The sequence below is a fragment of the Corvus cornix genome, chromosome 1A (genome assembly GCF_000738735.6).
Source record: "Corvus cornix cornix isolate S_Up_H32 chromosome 1A, ASM73873v5, whole genome shotgun sequence".
Taxonomy (NCBI): domain Eukaryota; kingdom Metazoa; phylum Chordata; class Aves; order Passeriformes; family Corvidae; genus Corvus; species Corvus cornix.
The window spans coordinates 27844318-27864480 of record NC_047057.1 but is presented as its reverse complement, the minus strand read 5'-3'; the positions used below and the strand labels follow the sequence as shown (position 1 = coordinate 27864480).

General features: G+C 38.0%; 1 protein-coding gene across 1 annotated transcript in view; it reads right to left on the bottom strand.

Moving 5' to 3' along the window:
- The window catches only part of CNTN1 (contactin 1), a 229420-nt gene extending 209648 nt beyond the window's left edge, over positions 1-19772 (bottom strand). The window contains exon 1 of the mRNA XM_039570741.1: positions 19636-19772. The gene's annotated coding sequence lies outside the window, so the exon portion shown is untranslated. The remainder of the gene's footprint in view (positions 1-19635) is intronic.
- Between the last annotated feature and the right edge of the window lie 391 nt (positions 19773-20163).

Sequence of the window (20163 nt, the reverse complement as noted above, 5' to 3'; positions counted from 1 at the left end):
GATGACAATGTAATTTGTTGAAAATAATCTGTTTATCTGAGATGACTGCTACCTGCATCAGCAGATGGAGAATGCCAAATCAAAATACTTAAAAGTTCTAAATTATAGTAACTGTAATGACTTAAATTTTGAAATCATTAATAATATATTTTCACATTTGTCTAAAAAGAGAAAATGTATGATTACTATCTTTTGTACACCTAAAAATTTAGTATGTGAAAGCATATTTGTCAAATACTCCTCTGATCATCTTTTCCTTACACTTTTGTCTTCCTAAATTAAACATTAAACTATCACTGTGACAAAGATGGGGATAACTCATATTTCTTTTAGTCAACTAATTTTTATTAATGCTTTTCTTGACAATTTTATGGTACTTCTTGCTAAATTCTACAGGAACTCACAAACATAGTCTGTAAACAGAATTTAGGTTCTCAGTAGGACAGAAATGTATTTCTAGGGAGCTGAAACACCAAACCTATAGCCTTCCCATTTATTTAAAAAACAAAGGTTGAATACATTTCCAAATCTTCCACACAAATACTCAAAAGGAATGTAAAATTTAAGTAAAATATTTTAATAACTCTACAATGCATCTGTTTTGATGCAATGGGACATGTTTTGTGCCTCAGGACTTCTAGACTGCTGGTTGTTCAGATGGCTTACTCACATTTATTTGTATCAACAAATAAACAACAAATCTCTACCAGGGGATCATTTCAGCAGTCTGGGGAAGTTTTTTCTCTTTTGTAAGAGATCTCTAGATGAGGTCTCTTAAGCTGTAATAAGTTATAAAAAGTGCCAAGTTTTAAAGTGATTTCTAATGTATTTTTCCTAGAATTAACCAAGTCATTAAAAAGGTGATCTCTATTAAAAAGTAAATTCTTCAGAGACAAATAAACTGAAATCAATTTCACATCTGCATAATGGGGAGAAAAGTCAAAGGCTATTTGACTATTTGACTAGAAATTCAAGTTGAAATATCATCATCATCATCGTCTCTTTTCTCATGAAATCCAATCATGGAAATACTTAATCAGTGACCTGTCAAACTTCTCCTCGTGACAGTATCAGTATCAACAAATGATGCCCTGAGGTTTCAATATGCATTGACTTTTCTATTACTCCACTTAGTGAAAAACCCAAAACCAGAATATAAACCATGACCTACTTCTTCCATTTTACAGATTTCATTTACTGCCTCTAGTGATAACCAGAAGACTATTCTCCAGGGGCTACATCAGCATCTGAATCCGAGAGGGAAAATGAACATAATCCCAAACTCTTAACAGTCAAAGCTGAAATTCAGTTTCAGAGAAAAGAACATCCTTGCACATACTGTACAGGACAACCATCTGTCTGAATACATCGACAGAGTATTTCTGTCTGAACAGCTACCAAAATCCCCAAACAGAACATAAAACTTGCTCAAAATGAAACATAATAAGCATTCTAAAAGTACCATGACACAAAAAAACCCATCCCAAAACAAAACAAAAAACCCCTGCAGAATTACTTATTAATTTAAACTGAAATAGATCATCTTGTCATCAGGCAATGAAATTCAGCAGATTTCTTCCTTCGTTGCATCTATGATAATTATTCAAACTTGTTCTGTTTTTTACTGTGCTTATACCTTTCAATAGCTTTAAGTACTGGGGAAAAAAAAAGGGAAAAAACATTTGGTCTAAAATACAGCACATCAACAGAAACAGCCTGCTCACAGTCCTCCATGCAAACATCTACAAGGGCATTACTTGGAATATAACTCATACAAGGACCAGAAACCCGTATCAAATGGGTTCACAGGAGATAAAACACTGTGTCTAGAAAGATAACAAATACAAGCACTGTCTTTAAGGGATTATGTGGTAAGACTCTGCATGTCCGTGAGCTAAACTGAGCCACAGAGGCAGCTGAAAGGAGATAAATGACACTTGCATACAGTTTAAGGGAACTTGCTATTAAAGGACCATTGAGATCTGCACTGTTCAGAGTAGTTGTGGGGTCAGTGTGTTCTTCCAGATTCTCCTGAAAGTGTTTTCTTTTCCTACAGCCAAGGACTCTGAGCTCTTCCAAATTAAAAGGTGTAATCAGGTACTTGCATTCAAATATCAAAAAAAATTAACCTGCTTCACTTCAAGTAAAGGAGGCTGGCATTTTGAGAAAAGGAGGTTGGTGTAGTTTAGTTTATTCACATTAAAAAATAATAAATTAGACACTCAAAGGCAGGAAAAAAATAGTGTCTTGCAGGGTTGACACTCAGAAGTTATTGTCACCTTCCTCTTCTACGGCTCCTTATATAAGTATTACATTGAATAACTGATCACTACAAGAGTGTTGGAAACCTTGTTGTAACCCACCACTTTTTAATAAACCCAAGATATTGTTAAGGTGATTAATTTTCAAGTAGAAAAAAAAACTTTTAAACTTTCCAGGAGCTCATCTACTAAAAATATAAATACTCTCTGCTTTTTCTCAAAATTGAATGTATTGCCTCTGTGGCAAACAGATTAAATCACCTGGGATATCATTCATTCCCTTGAACTATTTGCATATTTCAGTATACAAATTAATCTAAAGATTGATTAAATATGTATTCAAACCAGTGTTGAAAATGCTTTACTTTTTCCACCCGAAACCCTACTCATTTATAAACAACAGATTCTATTCTGAATTAACAAATAATCAGAGTATGCCATCTGAAATTACAGCAATATATATCCCTTTATAAATTCAATTTCTGCATCTTTATGATGGCAAAAATGAGAACAAAATCTTTCAGATCCATAATTTAACAGAAAAGTTTTAAAAGAAAACAGAATGACTATACTAAAAGGAGGAATTCCATTATCAGCAAGTGAAGCTCAAAAATACTGCAAAACTATACAAAATTTAAATATACCAAAACAACTCCCTCTTCCCTCCCTTCTCCCAGATATTCAACACTATGTTTACACAGGAGTCAGTCAAAATTAGGGGAACACAGGTACTATCTGCTATCTGCTATCCCTAACTATTTAGGGAACCGAGAACAAAGAAGCTATCACAAAATAAAAATATCCTTTTTTTTTTTCCTTCATATCACAGTGGCTTTAGTTAAGCATTTTTCACAGGGCCTTTTGGTAGCCTACTGTTTCCATAAATACATCAGCAACAAAAAGAGGGCTAAAGAGATCTCCATCCTTTACTGGACGAGGGGGCAAACAGTGACAAAGGATGAGGAAAAGGCTGAGCTGACTAATGCCCTCTTTGCTCAGGCTTCAGTAGCAAGAAGGCCAATGGCACCTGGCCTGTATCAGCAATGGTGTGGCCAGCAGGACCAGGGCAGGGATTGTCCCCCTGTATTCAGCCACACCTGGTGAGGCCACACCTTAAATCCTGTGTCCAGTTCTGGGCCCCTCACTACAAGAAGGACATTGAGGGGCTGGAGTTTATCCAGACAAAGATAATGGAGCTGGTGAAGGGTCTGGAGCTCAAGTCTGATGAGGAGCAGCTGTGGGAGCTGGGGTGTTTAGCCTGGAGAAGAGTAAGCTCTGGGGAGATCTCATCCCTCTTTACAACCATCTGAGAACCTGCAACAAGGTGGGTGTCAAGTCTCTTCTTCCAGGTACCAAGCAATAGAACAAGAGGAGATGGCCTCATTCAGGATGTTTAGATGGGATATATGTCTTCAGGAAAAGAGTTGTCAGGCGTTGAAAAGGATGTCCAGGGAATTAATTGTGTCACCATCCTTGGAGGAATTTAGGATGTGTAGATGCAGCACTTAGGGAAATGGCATAGTGATCAACTTAGTAGTGTTAGGTTTATAGTTGGACTGGATGATCTTAGAGGTCTTTTCTGACCTTGGCAATTCTGTGGTTCTAAAATAATAAATGTTTATTTACTACAAACTGAAGTATTCAAATACTTATTAGTAACATTAACAGTGGTGACAAATTCAAATTGTTTATTTACATTAACATAATCACTCAGAAAAAAAATAAAATAAGACACACACAAATGTTACGTCCCTGAGAGAATACAGATTTTACTTAATTTTCATTAAATCTAATTGTCTGATTTACTTGCAGGTTCTTAAAAAATTATTGCTATATTCGAAGATATTAATATGCCATTTAAAAATACAATTTAATGATTTCAAAAGAACCTGAATTAGATTTTTAAAGAATTAATAGGATTCCCACTTCACTGTAGAGTTACAAAGTATGGAATGACTCCAGAATTACTGAGCTATTCATCACGTTAAATTGATAACCCCATATAGTGAAACCATCAAGTGGACACTCTGCAGCCAATATGCTCGAAGGTACATATCAGATCCAAATGGAATGTTCAAGCAATTAAGAATTTGGAAATTAAATTAAAACATTGTGCTATGTTTCAGCCTATATCTAAGGATATATTAAAAGCTAAGTACTCAGAGACACCGAAAAGCACAGACATAACATACTTTTCTCATACAGTGGTAAATCCAACTAGCTTGGTATCTCCTAACACTCACAAGAAATTCAATATTTTTCAGAGGTGAAAAGCAGAACCTAAACTTATCTCCATTCTAAAGTATTAGAGACGCCTTTACAACTCATCAGTAATGAAATGTATAACATCCTAAACAGTATCTTAAAAATTCTTCTTCAAATATAGTAATTCCACTTGCAGTCAAATCAACATATGCAACAGAGCTAGTGAAATAGCTTTTGCAGAGTGATAAACAATTTCATCTTTGATCTACGTATCTATCTATGGACAGTGAGAGTACTACATGAGAAAACTCAGAGATCATCTGATGGGATATGGCCATTACAAGTTCTGTACAATGTCAACAGTGCTTGCAAGAATCTACACTGATACCTAGAATGACCTCCCAGCAGCTAAGACAGCGGGGATCATCTCAGGAGAGGGTTCAGATATTGTTCAGGCATATAGAAATGAAATATATGGGAATAATTTTATGTAGTAAAAGTAGTTGATCGAACAATATTGAATAGCATTGACAGAACAGTAATTATAATGCTCTTAACATTTACAGGTCAGATCTTTTCATCTTACTTGCAGTGAAATAATAGTACTTTGAAAGCTGTCCAATTAATAGCACCTAAAAAACTGACTTAATCTACACTTTCACAGACGAAATAAACTGTTATGTAAATTATTTCTCATCTTCAAAGTTGTCTGCAGATAAAGCTCATTAAAACCAGTTTTATGCCAGTGTCACTCCCTTGATGTCGGCTAAATTATTCCCAATATGTAACTCCACATGTGTGATTAATGTCGGACCTAATAACCAGCTAGCAACAGTGAAAATCCATAAAGCTTTCTTCTGTTTCTTTCTAGGAAGTACAAAACCTGCAGAGGGTGCAAGGCACCTTAAATTATGGTAAACCACTAGATTCAGCTTCTTTCCATTTTTAGCATCAACTGGAAAGTTTCACAGTGACACAAGCTTCAATGGCAGAAATTAGAAATACAAAAGTTTGGTAAAAGGGAAAAAATAATATTGGTTATTGAGAAAGGGGAAGGACAATCTTGAAATAAAGATGGCTGCTTCTGCAGAAATAGTTCACTCAGTTATAATAAATATATTTGTGTTGGAATTGCATTAAAACATTAGATAAAATTGTCATGAAATGCATTTAATGTGACACATTTTTTGTTAGTATTTTTATAATTGGAAAATGGAATTGAACTTTGTTACAGTGTAACAAATAAAAAACCTCCACAGAAGTAAACTAGAATACAAAAAGAAAATTCAAACTGATTACAGTTCAATTCCAAATATAATAAGAAGATTGGAAGAAAGTTGAGAAAAGTGTTTCACAGGTAAGTGACATGCCATTGCACTTTTTCAATAAAGTATCAGTTATACAAGGGTTGTTTTGTCATAAAAATCCCGTTGCTGGGAGTTTCTGTAAATGGACTCAGTAGAAAAGAGCAAACTAAAAAGAGAACCATATGTACTGAGAAGGTGTTGAAGTCTACCAAACACTCAAAGGATATGGAGATTTGTTGTCCTATTGCATTCTCAAGATGATGCCTGAAGTGGCCACCCAAAAAACCAGAGACTAGACAAGAAAAAGGGAATAAAGGTAGGCATTTATTTGAAGGGCCTTCAAAGGGAGCAAGAGGCTACTACCAAGATGGACCCCAAGATGGACAACAGGTCATGAGTTCTTCACACTTTTGTAAATTTGGTTCGTTTGCATATCAGGGTTAATTCTCCAATTAATGCTTCAGCTAATGATGTAATTTCCCCAAGCTTGCCCCTCTTTAGAGGCTTTTGGTTTATACTTTTTCAGCCAAGGGCAGTCTGAGTGTCCTTGGAAAGCAGGCCTGGAGAGGCTTTGTTATGTCTACCTAGCATGAGAGAGCAGAAGTTAACAGGCTACAAGAAACTTCAGAGTTACACACTAAGCAATACGGGATTTGAAAAATACGAAAATTAAAACCTAAGGCATCAAAGACACAAAAGAAGACACAGAGCCGGCAGAGCGTGTGTAAGGCCCCCAGGCCACGTCGGTGGCAGCGAGGGGCTGTGCAGGTCAGTCCCCATCCGAGGTGCACCCTCAGACACCAGGTCTGCATGGGCTGCAGAGGGGATGTAGGACCTGTGAGGGCTCTGTGTCACACCAGTGCAGCTGTCCCTGGGGAGTGACCAGCCGGGCTGGGCTCCACACGGGTGACTGGGAGTGCTGCTGTGTGTGGCAGTGTCTGTGGGACAGCGTGCACCTGTGGGAATGGGAACAGTGGCAGGAGACAAGCAAATGTACCATGCAACCATCTCCTTTTAGTAACAGCCTTATTCTATTCATAGTAAAAGCTTAATGAATAGAAGTTCTTCTAAGACATTTTCACTGGAATCTGTCTCTCTCTGACTCACCCCCTTATCAGGGAAAAGAGAATTTACCAGTGTGTTTGGATGCTCTAAATGAGATCAGGACTTAAATCTCCTGCATACCCTGACATGCATTACAATATCTGCAGAACAAAGTATTTTTGTCAACATGTAGGTTTGTTCTTTATATAATTTGTCTCTGAAAATGTACTCAAATAAATGGGGTTTTAATACTTTCATTAAGAAGAAAAGCTACTACAAACTCCAAGACATGATCAGCTCAGATCTTGTATCTGATGCATGAAGGGACTCCACTAGCCTCACAGAGTGACAGATTTCTCTGAACTCCGTAGTTCTGGCTTTAAGTGCAGCTTGTGCCCATACACACTGACACAATCTCGGATAACTGTTCAAAGCAACATACACTTACAAGTATCTTTCAGTAGTAATATCTCACAAAACAACTCACTATTAACTATACTGTTGCTCCATAAAAAAAAAAGTAAAACAACACACACACAAAAAAAATCGCAAACTAACAAAAAAATGAAAGAAAATAAAAATGAAGTAGTAAAGAATCGTATTTTCAGATGTACAGTATAGAAGTGTTATTTTTAGTGAGGGGGAAAGGAGACATTTTCTATGTAACTGAAGACAGACAACTTTTTGTTCTTTGTACAGGAATATCTTTTGCCACTCATTTCACACAGGTACCCCTGAAGTTTTTCCCCATCAGCACCCTCTTCAACTTCCAAACATTCTTAGACTGGTTTTCAGAGATATAGGTGAGACTGAGCTGCTGGCTCTTACTGACACAAGTCATTCAGACAGCAAGTACTTCTTGCTCATGATGCCCACATGTACACACTTTTTCTCTGAGAAAATTTAATAATGGCTGATTTTCTCTGGAAAAGGAAAAGAACTTGTCTTAGAAAGCCTGTGTTGTAGCATAAGAGAAGGTGGCAATTTCCTTACTCAATTTCAATGCCAATTACCAAGCTGTGCAACTTACAGCTCTCACTGGGAGCCAGCACCTGCCAACTGTCACTAGACCAACAGAGAGAAAAGAGATACAGTAATGTTTTCATACACTTCTGCAGTCAGAATTAACAAAATAAGATAATTTTAAAAAATATAACCAAAACAGTATTTGCAAATGTCTGTAAAATGGTAAGAGAGTATTTCTAAAAGTCTGTAAAAAATATTTCTGCTTTTATATCCCACTGCACTGAGGAAACATATAAACCTGTACTTTTGGATAAGGAATTTAAATCTATGAAGGATTCCTTCATTGATTTCAGCTATCTTTGAAAGAGCATTCTAGGTCTGACTGACTGAAAAACAAGAATACAGGTGTTTCTACTTATCTATATGCAGTAATGCAAAACTTTGCAACTAAAAAACTCAACCTTGTAAGTGTCCCTATCTTCCCACAAACTGAAACATAAATTAATTGGCAGACTACAACTCCTCCCTCAAAAAATGGTCCAATTATATAAAGTAAATCACAAATGCATGCAAAAACATGTGTAGTATGCCAAATAAGAAAGATTACATTTATTTGGAAACTTTTATAATGTAGAAGAAGTGTAAAAAAAATAAAATTCTTGAAAATATAACAACTGAACTACAAATATCTAAAAAGCAAAGCTTTTTGTGTATGCAAAAGTGAAAGGCTTTAATAAAAATCATAGTCCATAGTACCAGTCTATTCAATCACCAAGCAGTTTCTTGAATTGCCGGGCTTGAATTAGAGTCTTAGGGGTTTTTTTCTACCAAATCTTCAAATCACCATTAAAAATAATAATCCCACTATATCAGTTTGCATCTTTGATTTGATTATATGCTCCTGTACATTAATACAATAAAATATCTCCTTGTCTGGTATTACAGTCTTCTTCATCATTTTAATTTTTTAGACAATTTGAGAGATGGTAGGCTTTCAGCTCAAATCACGAATTAGGCATTGGGTTTCCATATTACATCCTGGCATCAGGTGAAGCCCATAATCCTGGCCAGTGAAGCCTTCTAAGATGTTCAGAATTACCATTCAATTAGCAGCAAATGTTCAGAGACCAAATCAGTGCTAGCATCTCTTAGATGACTTTCAGAGGAATGAAGTCTGAGAGACAACTACCTCTTAGAAGACAGGTAATTTCACAGGTAATGATGCTCCCAATTGGAAGTATCTTGAAAGACCCTGAACATATCTTCAAGAAGTTACCTTGAACATAACTTCAAGAACATAAGAATTGGTTGCACTCCTTCCACTTTTTGAAATCTCTCAGTTGACTCTGTTTTTGAGACACAGTCAGTAAAAATTCATGAGCAGTACTAATCCATACTAGGGAAAAATCAGACTACTTGTTCTAAATTGTTGATGTGAATTTAAACTCATGCAGACAACTTCAGACTGAACAACAGAACAAGTTAGGCAAATTAAGAAATGTGTGTTTGCACTTGTTAGCTACTGCCTCCTCTTACCCAGATTCTCATCATTCCCTATCCTGAGATGTGAGATTACATCTACCTAAGGAGCTCTCAGGCCATCAAGAGAACTTCCAGGGAAGATGAAAGAACAATCCAGGATGAAAGGCTGGCTTACAAGTTTTAATGAGCCTTGAATTTGGAGACAAGCATGAGTACAAGCAATGTATCAAATTAATATATCCAGCAAAAGAAAATTTTGCTGTTTTTCAGGAAGAGTAAATTAAGTTTTAAAATGTCACCCAAATGCACACACTGGCATTTTTTCATATGTACTAAACAAACTCCCAGGTAAAGATCCCACAGAACAGGAATAATGAAGTCCAAATAAATAAAATTACCCTGTAGATTAAGAGACATAAACCCACAAAAATAAATATGCTTTTTACATAAATTCTTAGCAACATCCTGAAGGATTGTTTAGAGGAAATAGAAGTGTCTGTGTTCTGTGAAGTTACTCCCAACGCCTAAATATTGATATTCTATACCATGGTAAACATCTCCAGCCAGAAAGAGCTCAGTCCAATCCCAAACTTGCATCTGGATGATAAAGGATAAAGGCCTAATGTTAACAGCTAACAAAAAGTCCTCTCATTTAAATTCACCTATTATTAACTCTGAATTTTATGGTCTGACAAAACTTTCATATGAGGAAGATCAACTGGCAAGCAAAAAAATACTGAGAATGTGTATTTAACAACTGATTCTCCCAGAACAGGCAAGAATTAGTCCCTGGACTCTTTGGAATGATTACCTGTGTTTTATGAAGCTGAATTGGAATTTCCCTGCTGGTACACCATAATTTCAAAAATCTAGTTTAGTAGCTACACAAATAACCATGTTTCCCTTTTATCTTAGATTACAATGTATCCAAGACAAATGCCAAAAACCTGTTCTTTGGCTGCTTGCACCCCCCCTTAAACAGCACAGTATCTAGCCAGTACATGCACAATAAATGTTTTACCCTTTCAGAAAGGCACTAGGTACTTATAAAAAAAAAAGTTTAATACCTCATTAAACATGAAAGTCCTTTAAAAATAGGCCAAGAATACCCTAATTGTTTGGAGCGCTTTAGTTTAGACAGTCACAAACAAGTATCAAAACTGTTCTACCTAGAAGCATGCTAACCTTAACAAGCAGCTGTCTAGAGACAGATACTAAACTGCTAGAATAAAAATTACATTTCAAGGTGCTCCATATCCTTCACTGTAATCCAGTTTTCTTTCAAGCTGGTCTGCAAAGAATATCTAAAAGCTGATTAGTTCTATTACATAAAATAAGTAGGTGCTTTGGTAGTATTAAATAATCACAGAACAGTAAACTCTGACCTGCTTTCATTGGTTTACGTGGTATATCAGAATTTTTTTGACAGTGGCCAAAAAAACACATATATTCCTTCCATGCTCTCTTTTCTTCTCTTGGCACTTTTACCATACCAGAGGGCTTGGTATTTGTTGGTTTTTTGGGGACTGGTTTGTTGTCGTTTTTTAAAAACAACAAACCGCACAACACATACACAGGGAACCTTAGTGACTATTTGCAGGCTTTATCTAATCACTATCAGTTTAAATACCATGTTAGCAACACTACCAAGGATAAGATCAGCTAAAAATATTTAGTAGGTCACAAGAGCCTGCTACATGAATGTAAATAAAACTGAGGTAATACATAAGTATATGGTAATGCACTGAAGTATATTTCCTTCAGAGTTGTCCTAGTTAAAAAAAAAAATTAAATCCTATGCAGGTACCCTGTGCTTCCTTTCAGTATATGCATAGGCAAAGTCTGGATTATATGAAGATGCTGTAACTTCAGATACAAACATCACATTTGACTGTAGTTAACCCTTCTGAAGAAAAAAAGAAAAAAAGCCTTTTTATCTTTTGAATACTTCAAATAAGATCTCATAGAAATGAGACAAAACAGGTTTTATGGTTCAGCCACATTTAAGACTGGGTCAGCTGGTCTGTAGAAAACCCACAGAATGTATTACTATAATGGAATGTGAACGGAAGTGGCAACAGCTGTGCTTTATTACAAACCTGAGGCTGTTTTAACTACAAAACTTCCTTTATGCCTTTAAGTTTCTGTAGCAATCTCTGCCATTCTGAGCAGTAGATTAGTAAACCCCCATTTTCACAAAAACAAAATACTTGATTTAATCAAATTTACCTTTTTCTGTGTTTTACCTATACAGTTAAGTGCAAATTAACCCTTTTTCTCACATATACCACTTTCCTCCAGGCCCCAAAATCACATTTTGGAATCACATAGCCTAATAATAAATGAATCGAAAAATTCCTGGTAATGAAAATGCAATCATGTCTTTTTCACTCAAAACCCTTTAGTTATCTCAAGTATTCTTAGCTAAAAAACCACAGATCACCATCACGTAAAAAAAAAAAGCTATTAATATTTTAAAACAATTATCCACTCCACTATCCCAGAGTGAGAATTTATATTGGTCTTGCTCCTGTTTCATACTCAATATGAAATTTTCAAGAAGAAACAGGGAGAAATACTTCAGCACAAGAAATTCCTCAAGTAATGACTCATTTTTTGCACATATTGACAGAAGATCCCCAGAAGAATAAAAAGCATTCACTACTTAGTAAATGTACTTGTTAATTTCAGTACAATGCAATAAAGTCAAAGTAGTTTTTACACTGACATTTTAATAATGGAATTAGTAACTTCTAAACTCAGTTCTTCAAAATCATCCTACTTGAGATTATCTGCTTCTCTTTGCTTCTGTTTTTGGGAGTGTTTAATAGAGGTAACTTTCTTCTTCAGTTCACTATCTTCAAAAAAATAGGAGTGCATAGGGGAAAGACCTTGCATACAGATACGTTTGAGCATATGAATATAAGTTAAGGTAACAGTGACTGGGTGAGGTAAATGTGTCAGATACAACAGTTAAGTATTTTTTCCATTAAAGAATTTTTTTAATAATTTTAATTAGATTTTGCCAGTGCTTTCCAGACTCTTATTTTACAAATACCAGCTACTTAAAAGGAAATTAGTTCTTCATCTAAACTCCTATATGCTTACACATATAATCTCTTCATAAAAAGGCAAGAATTATCAGGTAGATCGGTTGCGATAGGAATTACCACATACATGCATTTTTCAGTTAACACATCAGTAAATTTTGCAAAAATCTACTTTTGAATGGCGCAGTTCAACACCAAGAAATGAAAGAGGCAATAAACTATTATGATGAAGCAAAGGAATTAGGATCTTATTCAGTATTCCCTTAAAACTATGACAAAAAACCTTTTCTCCTACACTGACTTAAAAAAAAAAAAAAAAAGCAAACTAAAAAAACCAACCCATGACCAAAGTACCCAAAGTATCCATCTAACAAGATCTAATGCAAAACTTAAACAGAAGATGGTTAAACAACAAAGTGTAAGTAACACCTCAGATGTTTAGAATGGAAGTCAGCATTGGAACCATTCCAACAGCTATCCTTCAATGGTTTTGTTTTGGTTTTGTTCAGGTTTTGTTTGTTTTACAATAGCTGCAGAGTAATTACGCCAAGAAAGAAATTAAAGCCATCAAAACCAAAATCATACATAATTATTAAAGCATAGTAAATGCTGGACTTTCACCTTTATTTCCAAAACAACCTATTACAGTCAACTTGTAGACTAATTCTGCCACTGTGATGGCCTGTTTATGCATTTTTCACAGACATCATAGCTACACCAAGTCTAAACGGCAGAACTGGATACTTCTTCAAAACACGTTAAAAACTTCGGAAAAATTGTAGGGTCAGAAAAAGTTGGAAGGAAAAGGTATAACAAAAATACAGAGCAAAGAGAGTTCAGGAAGTGACACCAAGAAGGCGAAAAAAGGAGCGTTTCAGAATCCCTGGCTTCCCAAGATCTATTTCAACAGCAGCTGGTCTCCCTGGGAGCTCCTTTATAATGAAAATCTGAGTGGAAACTGTTCAATATTCCAAAGTTCATTTTTATAAAAGAAGTAAACTGTAGACTGATGATGAAAGGGGAGCTGGGCTTCTGGCAAAACTATAAAAGGGAGATGACCTTATTCTTCAGAAGAAGACATTCAGAAAACAAAAAATGTAGTATTTCTAGCTGCTCTTTCTCATTTATCTTGAATATTTTCTTTTAGCTTTGCTCAAAACTGATCATAGTGAAAAAATACAAAGCTTTCTCTAAAGTACTACTAGTAAGAGCAGAGTTCCCACTTCTATACAAACAGCAAGCCTCATCAACAGGTGCGTAATCCTTCTAGGCACTTTTACAAGTTTTCTAATAATACTTGGTAAAGGAAAATACAGTTTTGCTCTACAACATAAACACATTTAATCTATTTTCAATTTTATTTAAGGCCTTATCAGTGAGTAGTTGGCAGGACAACTGATTGAGTTTATCAAAACAAAGTCAGCTTTATTCCAAGTTTCAGAGAAAGCATTCTAGTTGGAAATACAGATATCTAGAAGGAAGTCTTCATTAAGAAATATTTGAGGTATATGACTGCTTCTCTTTTCTCACAGAAGAAAGAAAAAATAAATTGGTTTATTTCTCCTAAGCTCTGATGAATCGTAAACACGAAAAGCCTCAATAAAAGACATAGTGAAAAACAAAACTATATGTGAAAGGTTAATTTATGGTATTCATAAATCAAGACAGCTTTCAAAAAGTTACATATTCATCACTGCATAACACATTACTTGAATTATAAGTAGGCACTAAAAAAAAAAAAAATCAGTGTTTTTACAGTACACAAAAATTTAGAATTACATGGATTTCTCTCCTGGTTGTGGAAAACCCAAAATTTCCCATCTCACTGACGCTGACGTGTTAGAACCAGTCACTCTTCTGTTGTCCCATCCCTCTGCTTAAGACAGGGCACCTAGTTATCTCCCCATTCAGTAAGCACTGATCATTCCCAGAAAGATTAGCGCCGTAACTAGGAACAACACTGAGACAACATGAACAGCCTGTTCCACTTAGCAGCATCAGTGTTTGCTTTAAATATTTACATTCAGATTTTGAGTATGAGATTTTGTATGAAAAATAAATTTTCATAAAAACCAGTTGTATTAATAGACCCGATTCTTTTTTCCAGTGAATCTGAAGAACTACAACTTATTCCAATGTAATGTTAACTGATGAAGCTACTGCATCCTGCTATTATCTCCCTGAAAACAGACCTATAATAAAACATCAAGCCTAACTAATGCACAGCAAATCTAGTAGTGCATTTAAATACAATTACCAATAAAAACTAAAAAGGGAATTCAGTCTGTAACATTATTTCATTCACCCACTGAATATTTTGTCTGTTGGCACAGCTATCCTCTTCTTCCTTTCAGAAAGTACTGTTCAGACTGTATATTGATGTTTCCCCCCCCCCCCCCCCAGAGATTACAGAATAACCTCATAGGATATTTTATGCTATAAGAGATGTCAGAATAAGGGAGGTCATATTTTAAGGATTCATATTGTAAGGGACATCGGGAGGTTTCCAGCCCAACCTCCTGCTGAAAGCTGAGACATTTGGTCAGGTTACTGGCGGCTTTATTTTTTCAGTCTTGAAAACTTTCAAGGAGAGAAACTGAACAACTTTTCTGAGTAACCTGTTCCAATGCTCGACTGAATATATAAACGTCTCTCCTTTATTTTTACAAACAAATTAAATTTAGCAGTTGGTAAGCTGAAGTGCATTACTCATATTTTATGGAAAAGAAAATCAATTTCATGCTGAATCTAATACAGTAGTAAATTCAACTGTCTAACAACTCTCAGTAGTAGCTTGACTAGGAATAACTAATAGTAACGCTCATGTTCAACTCTTGCCAAACTGGAGAAAATTGAATTGTCTATGGTAAAAGAGGATGTTTCCAATAAAGCTATAAAAAGATCATCTCATGACTAAATCTTGATCTCTGTGCTCCAAGCTAACTTATTTGCATAGGAACTACATACAATCTGTCCACTATGTGTCAATTATGAAAGCATGACATAAATAAAAGCAAAGAACTTGTCAAATATGTATATTTATATTTCTTCCTTTTAACATACTGTATCACATTAATTATTCAGTCTGAAGTGCCAACCATAGATCAACCATGCCTTTATTTCAGACACTAGAACTACTAAGTTATTGCAAATACCATTTTACCACATCCAAAAGACGATCTTATGTAAACAAAACCACTATGGTGCAGTGGTAACGCCACCACTTTTACCCAGATCTCAATTCGGTGAGAGGCATACATCATCTTTTTGTAAGTATTTGTCTCAAGAGGCTGTAATAAAAGCTTGACATAAAATGAAAAAAATTAGTATGAATCCAAAAAAACCCAAATCATCAGTTATTTTATTTGCCAGCACAGAACCCCACAAAACTTAGCTAAGCAAAAATACAGGATATGCTACAGTCAGAATTGCTGATTTCTCTGCATAATTAGGACTATTGAGGTTGCTCGGTATTTCTAATGTTTAGAACTACTTACAATTTGTCAAAGTGTCCTGTCTGTCCTTTTTTTCCCACAATGCATATAAAACATATACTTACATGCCACACCAAAAATTTTGTTCAAGATTTGAATTTTTAAAAGGAACAATGCAGGAAAACCACAAGAATTTTTCTTCAAAAAATGTTTGTGACTATGGCTTGAAGCCATCAGCATAGACAAGCTTCAGGTTAATGCTACGCTCTTTCATTTATCTCTGAAAATGTAACAAAGACCACGAACTTCTAAGAAGAAAGTACTGTGTTGTTTCAGTGTAGAACAAAAGCCACCTTACAGTCTCTGAAGAGGAATAAAAACTGAGACCAATGTCCACTAAAAGCACAGAAAAAGCGACTGGAGACTGAGGAAAGGAGACTAGACTGGGCTGACATAGCAAATCAGGATGAGGAAGCTCCAAGGAATAAAGAAAAGTAAAAAGGAAAGCTGACAGGAAAAAAGGAAGGGGACAGGACTGGCTGAGAAAAGAAACAAAAATTTGGAATGTTCAAGCCCAGGAACACCTAAAAAACTAAGACTGAGATTGGCTACAGGACGATAAAGACACTGTGATTAGGATACATATAAATGATGAAGTGAAAAGGACTGTGCTTGCAGAAGTCTAGCAAGAGCCCTCATGCACCACAACACATTCTAAAGCCTACAGTAGAAAGGACTTCAGTCTTCCACCACTTTCCCACTACCTGAGCAAATGCACTACAAGTTATGCCATTCTGTTTTACCACTGTAGTACATAAAAGGGACTGCATTTTTACAATGCTATCACTCATGATGGTAGAAGTTCAGGAGTTTTTTGCAAAGGATTAGACTTTAGCAATTCTCTTTGTAACCACTGTAGGTCCAATACAGTAAGACAATAAGGAATTTACTTGGAAAATCAAATTTTTTCTGCATTTTCTTGGTTTGTTGGCTTGGTTTTGGTTTGGGTTTTTTTTTAATTCCTTTAATTTTCTAGGTTTGAAGGAAGTATATGGGACATGTATGCATATTCTACTTCACAAACAACAAAAGGTTACTAAATCAAGCACTCAAAAGGTGTAAAATGACAAACTGTTGTCTGTGCAACCATCATTTAACTTCCCTTGAGTGTGTTTTTTTAAATAATATTTAAATAAACGTGCTTCTTATTCAAAGTTGCCTTGCCACAGAAGATGATACAGAACTTAACGCGGATAGGACTCTTGTTTTATCTATTGAAGAACTGGGCTTGCAGAAAAAGAACAGGACAGGGGCTCTGTAATATGCCACAAACGCTTTAATGACTAAAGTTCCCTCTGTTGCAGTTTCCCCTCATTCCCCTTACTATCATGCAGGAAACCATTTAACCTAAAAATTTCTGTAGTTTAACTGTAAATTCCTCTTTTTCCCCATTCACTCTACAGATACACTCACAAACGTGGAGCAGTCAGGACTGTTACAAAAAGCAGTAGCAGGTATAACTTGAGTAACATATTTACAAGAATTGTAGAAGTTTCAAATTGGGCACCAAAAATGAGTGAATACTTTTCACCTAGCCCTCTGTGCCTCTGTTAACCATCTGTAGAAGTCTTGTCTCATCTTTGGTAGTGCTTGATGAACTAGTAATACTTTGTGGGGCATTCTGATCACATAATGATAAGCCCTTTAGCAAAGCTCATACAGATGTTATCAGTTCTGTCTTCAAAGCAGAGCTGGGTAACATGGAATAAATAAATCATGGGCTCACACAACGATCAATGAAAAATACTGAATTCTCTTAAGTGAGCTCAATCTATCCCATGCAGTGAAAGACAAGGCTCCTGTGGAAAAAAAAAAAAAAAAAAGATAGTATGTGATCATGTCATTAAGACTGGATCAGAAGTACATACTCAAAAAGGCACTTAAAACCTCTTTGTTCCATAAGCTTAATAATGTGGGACTTCTCTACAGAAGGGGTTTAAGATACTCAATTTAAAATTCTATGAAATCAAGAAGGTTCTTGCATAACCATGAAGCTGTGTTGAGGCTGCATTACTTTTTAGCACCTCTCAGAAGTAAATCTGGAAATCTCTTGCTGGTTTAGAACAGCATTGTGGATAACACAAATACGGACAAGGACAGAAGAGTTTTGTTTAGGTTATTTTTACTTTTTGCAAAATTTAGAGATGGAAAAGATTTTTTTTTTTAATAATGACAACTATCACTAAAGAAAAACTAAGCAACAGATGCTGATAACACACAGTTGAATGTAAACGACCAAACAAAAGGTTCATACTACCAACAGTTTTCAAGGTGAGTTCTCATTAATGAAATTTTGGTCCATTATCATTTATACAACATGGGCCAAAGATCATCCTTTCACAGAGATCTGTACAGTACTTGCACTGCAAGGACATTTAGAAGTTAGTAGCGGTAGATGAAAAATACTGAGAATTTTTATAACTTCAAGTTATTTCAGAAAGCTTTCCCTGTCTTATGCAATTTCAAGGCCTGTGTTCACTATTTTTACCGGTTTACAAGTAAGTCTATGCAAAAGAGTGACACTAAGTAACATATTTGTTAATACCGTCTTTGATACAGCCACCTCTGCACAGGTGGCTGCATTTTAAAGGCGTATTTTTCCCTTAGTTGTACAGCCTAATAATTACATAATGGCTTATTTTTGAAACGTTAACAAATCCTTAAATGTTGCATGTGGTTTAATACAACTGTGTTATAATATTGTTATATAACTATGACTATGCTAGAATATAACTCGAAAACATTTGCAGCTCAGAGGTCACAGTTTACTTTCATTACTAAATGGAGCATAGTTGATTAACTGCATAGATAATCTTCCGTAGGTTTCATAAACAGAATTAAACAGCTCTTCATAGAGCAGATGCAATTCCTAAAGAGCCGCTCACCGAGGCGCAGCTCAGGCGCGGCACCCTCGGGCAGGCTCAGCCCTTCCAGGTGCCTTTAGCGGAGCTCAGCAATGGCATTTCTGCCCTCACCAGCAGGTTACTACAGCCGCTCCGAATTACTGACATTTACGGAAACGCGGCACTAAAAAAAAGGCGAAATTAGCATTTTACAAGGGGAAAACAAAGTGAAACGCTATTATTTTTACTGCAAGAAGGTGCAGTGAAAAAAAACCAACACCCTTTTTTTGCCCGTCACCAGTAAACACACCCAAAAGGCAGATGAATCCGCGTACGGCGCAAGGCTGCGGCTGCTCCGGCATGTAGACCATGGTGCTGAAATGATGCGCTGGAAGACCACGGTACGGGCGCGTTTTTACACACGCTGCCAAAATCTATACGTGCGCCGTAGGAAACGGAGAGGAAACCGCGCACGAGGCTTCCCCTGCGGCAGCATCCCGGTCCCTCGCCAGCCCGCATCCCCCCCGCCGAGCCCACGATCGGCGGGGACAGCACCCGCCGGGGGATTACCCGGGGCAGGCGGCCCACTTTCGGCAGCCCGGGATGCCGAGTAATCCCGTACCCAGCGGACAGGCGCCCTGGGAAGGGGCGGCTTCCCCCAGCCCGCCCCGCTTCCCGTGCCTGGTAAGGGCCGCCGCCCCCGGCCACTGCAAAGGAACGGGTTCCACCGTGGGCCGTGGCGGGGCTCGGGGCTGCCCCGTCGCCCCGCACCTGCCCCAGCTCCCCGGGTTCCCCCTGCCGCACTGGCAAAGTTGTGACTCCCGCCGCTTAGGGGACCCACCCGGGGCGGCGCCCCCTTCCCGGGACCGCGCGGTGCCGGTGGCCGCGCGCCGCTCTGTCACTGCCGCTCTAACGCGGGACCCCGCTGCGCTGCGCGGGCGGGGGCGCCCGCCGCGCCCGCTGCCGACCGAGCCGTGCCCTACCTGCGCAGTGCCGGCGCACGGCCGGGCTGTCACCCCGCGCCGTCCCCACCTCCGCTGCGCACCGGGCACGTCTGGGACGGCCCTGCCCGGCCCAGCCCTTGCCCGGACGGCGCGGCTGGCTCGGCTCGGCGCGCCCTCGGCCGGCTCGGCTGGGCTGACAGCCGCCCGCGCGCCCCCGCCCCGGCCGCGCGCGGGGCCGCCGGGGCCGAGCGGGGCCGAGCGGGGCTCGGGGAGCGGCGACGGCTGATTGGACGGGGGTGATGTCACTCGTGCGCGCGCGAGCGAGTGGGCGCGCGCGCGAGCGGGGCGGTGAGGGAGAGCGGGAGAGGTGAGGGGAGAGCGGGGGAGCGAACGAGCCGGAATAGGTGCTCGTGTCCCCTGTTCCCGAGGAGCGGGAGGAGAGCTGGGACGGAAGCAGTGTGGTGAAAGCGGGGTGAGGAGTGCCGCGCGGCGGAGGCGCGCACCGGGCGGCAGCCCTGGCTGAGGTGGGCGGGGGGCGGGATGAGAGGGGCCTCTGCAGAGCGGGAG